The following is a 4,807-nucleotide window of genomic DNA, read 5'->3' on the forward strand; positions in this document are numbered from 1 at the left end:
GAGCAAAAATAAAGCCGCCACAAAAGATTCATCTTTTGTTGGCGACTCACACGCAGACGAGGCACACTCACAAGTAAGGTTTTCCCCTTGCTCCTCATCTATGCGTTTCGACTTAAATTTACACCATACATCCTTATGTGTAGGGCGACGACGATGAGAGCAAGAATGATGCAGTCGAGGTAATTTCCACTTCTTCCGACTCACCTTCTCCTTCCCCTAGACCAGCCAGGCGGATCTGCAGAAAAGTGCCCATGTCCCACCCACATGCTTATATGGAACCTGATTTCCTTTTGAAGAAAGCAAGATTTACCCCCTCACGCAAGACCCATAGTCGCTCTGGCGACTTGATCACCGGACTGCCTGAGAAGACAGTCGGTCGGAAATGCACCAACGAGGTACATTTTTTATTATACCCTTTGTCCTGTGAAATATGACTCGCCACTTTGTAAACTTCAAGCCTTTGTTCTGTCAGACTTCTCCTCCTACATCTGGAGACTCGGCAATATCTGCTCTCCTGCCGATGATTCGTGTGCAAGGGTAAGTCTTCTTTGTTAACCCATTTTTTTCTTAAACAATGATATGTGCTTTTAATCTTGGTGCTTTTGTCGCAGGGCACAAGAGAAGAGAAGAAAAACCGGCGACTCTCCTTCTGTTCTCCGAACATATGATGCCTTAGGCACAAGCACCTCTGTTCCTGAGACTGATGAGGAGCAAATGGCGACTTGTGATATTCCTGCGGGCGATATTCCCGAAACCCGGGATGACTCGCCCGTCATTTTGAGGGAGACCGTTGGTCAGAGTAACCTGCCAAGCCCTCTCAAGGCGACTGACGATCCAGACGTCATGATCATTGGCATTGGCTACTCCACTCCTCCAACTGTCGTGCTTTCCAAACATACTTCCAAGGCAACTCGCCTTTCCCCTGATGACGACACAGAACCCCTCAAGCTCCCCCAATATGAAAAGCTGGAATTCGACCAGCTTTGTTTTGGCTTCACAAGTCATTTGGAGAGGGATTTCGAACTGAACAAGAGCTTGCTCCGTCTTATGAGGACTAAACATGAGGTATATTCATGTATTTTCCTGCACCCATTAGCCTCCCAAGGGCCGTCTCATCTTTTGAAAGATGAGTCGGGTCTTTGTAGTAGAAAAAATCTCCAAACTGTAGCCCCCAAGGGCCAGGTCCTCTTTTGGAAGATGAGCCGGGTCTTTGTAGTAGAGAAAAGCTTCAACCTCTAGCCCCCAAGGGCCGGGTCATCTTTTCGAAGATGAGCCGGGTCTTGTGTTTAGAGAAAAAACTTCAACCTGTAGCCCCCAAGGGTCAGGTCATCTTTTGGAAGATGAGTCGGGTCTTTGTAGTACAAAAAAGCTTCAACCTGTAGCCCCCAAGGACCGGGTCATCTTTTGGAAGATGAGTCGGGTCTTGTAAAAAAGCTTCAACATGTAGCCCCCAAGGGCCGGGTCATCTTTTGAAAGATGAGCCAGGTCTTGCATATGGTATGATTTTGATAAAAATCATACATTAGCCCCCAAGTATCAGGAGTATTGCTTGCAATAATTCTGAAACTTGTCTCCCCAAATTTGATGTGCACGAGTCTGTGGCACAGACTGAGTCGGCGGTAGTCGACTTAAAGAAAACTCTGGCTGAACAACAGGACGCCCACTCCGAGTTGGAGACGAAATTCCGCTTACTCCAGGCTGAGCTAGAGAAGATGAAGGTTGACCAGAAAAAAATTTGACAAGAAAACCAAGGCCGATCAAGCCACCATCCTGAAGCGTGCTGAGCGGGCTGGGGAGAAATTGGAAACCGCCCACCAAGAACTAACCGGCTTAAAAAAGCATGTGTCCAATATGATAGTCGCCATGTTTGTAAGCATTATCCTTTACCTGTTTGACTAACTAATCTGGTATCAAAAACTATCAAATACTGATGTACCCTTTGCAGGTGCACGAGCCGCCAATCTTCCGGACGACTGCCTGCTTAAATTAAAAGCCATATATACCTTTGCTGAGCAGCTATACACCGGTGGCGTGCTGTCGATCAAGGCAGTGATGGGCAAAAAGGGACCAGTAATGACCATCAAGCAGATGCTTGGCTTCTTGTCTACATTGCCTCCTCACATAGAGGAATTAAAAAAGATCAGCCGCCCGAAAGGGAGTGTTGAACACCCTGAGTCGGTGCTTAGCTTACGCCCCTGAGCTCAAAACCGAAGAAATAGTCGCCGGCTACCCCAAGCTGAAAGATGACGGGTTAGAATTCACCGAGGTGGACTATCACCGAACCATCGTAGAATCTCGCTATGCGGCGACTCAACTGGCAGCCAATTTAGATGTGAACAAATACCAAGCCGCCTATGATGAGAACAAAAAGAAGGTGACGCCTCCTGCATATGAAACTGCTAGCCTGGTTCCTAGTCGTCCCAAGAATCCTTTTGATCTTGACTTGGACCTATCTCTCTTCCTTGATGATGAAGACGAGTTCATTGCCTTGTCCAAGTGTAACTGGAAGCTGGGCGACTTACGAATCGAAGGCGGGGAGAGCTCAAGACCAGGCGACTCGGCGGCGGCCTGATTCGCCCATGGATCCTTCCTTCACTGGGGGATGACACCCATTCTGGTCATGCGAGCCATGTAATAGTCTTGCTAGTGTGTGTGGAACACCAAATATGATGTATTGTTTTTTGATGGGACCACTTGTAGTCCTTGAATCTTATGCATGACTCGTCTGTAACTCTTTTGATAAACCAAGGAATGTCTCAAAAAAATTATAAACAGCAGCCGAGTCACTAAGTGCAAGGCCAGGAATGAACTAGCCCCCTAGATCATGGCAAGAAATAAATTAGCCCCCGGGATATGGCAAGAAATAAATCAGCCCCGGGGTTACGGCGAGGAATATAAGCCGGGGCGAGTTATAATCAAAGCCGGCTAAAAATAAAAAAAATCGACTCACTGAGTTTCAATAGGATAAGACGAGTTTGCAGAACTCTAGTGTTACCCTTAGGAAGTTGTTGCAAAAAAACCTTGTTGTTTTTAGACCGGCTGATCAGGCGCGAGTCAAGCTTCTGTGAAGCAGGTTCAATGAACCAATGGTTTCTCTATTTTCCATGTGTGACTCTGGCCGGTACCTTTTATGTTTTAACCAAGGCGAGTTCAGGGTCCAAATAACGGATTGACGTGCCTTGAGTACATAGGTCCATGTGGCGACTTGTTCAACACACAGTCCAGTATAACCATTTGTAATGCGGTAATTTTTCGCTAGTCAAGAGGGTATTCAGGCAAAGTTGTCAGAATCATGACTCGAGTCTTAGAATCTTAAGACCTTACGATCCAACCTAGGCCCTCCAATTCTACGATTTTTCTCATAGAATCTAAGTTTCTACGATACTAGTAGTTAAGATTCTGCGACTCATGATCATACCAATGGAGTTCCGATCCGATTCAGAATCTCGATTCTGACAACTTTGTATTCAGGTTGGACTCAATGAGTGGAAGCCCCCAAGTGACCTATGGTTTAGGAAGAAATCAGGCATAGGATTACAGAAGCGTATATGCTCTTACTGCAAAACGACTTGGGGACTAGTAGCCCCCAAGTAAGCCGGCTTAATTCTCAAAACCATATAAGGCGCCTATGTTTGGACCGTGCGACGTGGCAACGTTGGTCCTCTTTGGCTTTTATCAAAGCCTAGTTTTGAAGCAAGTGCAGCATGGCGACTTACGCTCTTTGACTTTGATAGAGTCCTGTTTGGACGACTTATAGAACAATAAAGACTCATGCTTTCAAAAGCTGAAACGGCAAAGGACCCCGAAATTCGTGGGTGTCGGCTTTATTGCTTTCATAATTCATGGATTACAATTTGCTGAAAACTGATAAAGAAAAAAGAGCGAGCTCATGGCTCTAAGTGTAATAAGGCCGCAGATGGGCTATGTTCCAGGGGCGAGTTGTCTCAACCTCTGTAGTTGGCTGATCCGGGCAAAGATCCACCAAATAGTATGAACCGTTCCAAAGATTCTTGCTGACGACAGACGGCCTTTCCCATGGAGGTGATAGCTTGTGCATACCAGCATGATCTTGAATCAAACGGAGCACTAAGTCGCCTTCTTGGGAAGCTCGGCTCTTGACCCGGCGACTATGGTAACGGCGCAAGTCCTGCTGGTAAATCACCGACCGCGACGCAGCCAAGTCACGTTCCTCCTCCAAGGCGTCCAGCGAGTCTTGTCGCGCCAACTTGTTGTCCTGCTCCACGTAGGCGGCGACTCATGGGGAATCATGTTTGATGCCATTGGGTAACACTGCTACTGCCCCGTAGACCAAAAAGAAAGGAGTAAAACCCGTGGAGCGGTTTGGAGTCGTTCTGATACTCCACAGTACTAATGGCAACTCCTCAACCCAACATCCTGGTGTACGTTCCAAAGGTACCATGAGTCGAGGCTTAATCCCCCGCAATATTTCCTGATTTGCCCTCTCTGCCTGTCCATTGGACTAGGGATGCGCAACCGCGGAAACATTAAGCCAGATATGCTCTCGTGAGCAGAAATCTTGCATTGCACCTTTCTATAGGTTAGTACCATTGTCAGTAATGATACTATGAGGATAACCGAATCTGAAAATCAATTTCTTCAAGAACTTGACGGCTGTATCGGCGTCACAACTGCTAACAGGTTCCGCCTCCACCCACTTGGTAAATTTATCAACCGCCACCAATAGGCGAGTCTTCTTGGTAGAAGACATTTTGAAGGGGCCGACCATATCAAGCCCCCATACTGCAAACGGCCAAGTGATTGGTATCATCCGCAATTCCTGAGCCAG

This window comes from Hordeum vulgare, chromosome 1H (genome assembly GCF_904849725.1).
Source record: "Hordeum vulgare subsp. vulgare chromosome 1H, MorexV3_pseudomolecules_assembly, whole genome shotgun sequence".
Taxonomy (NCBI): domain Eukaryota; kingdom Viridiplantae; phylum Streptophyta; class Magnoliopsida; order Poales; family Poaceae; genus Hordeum; species Hordeum vulgare.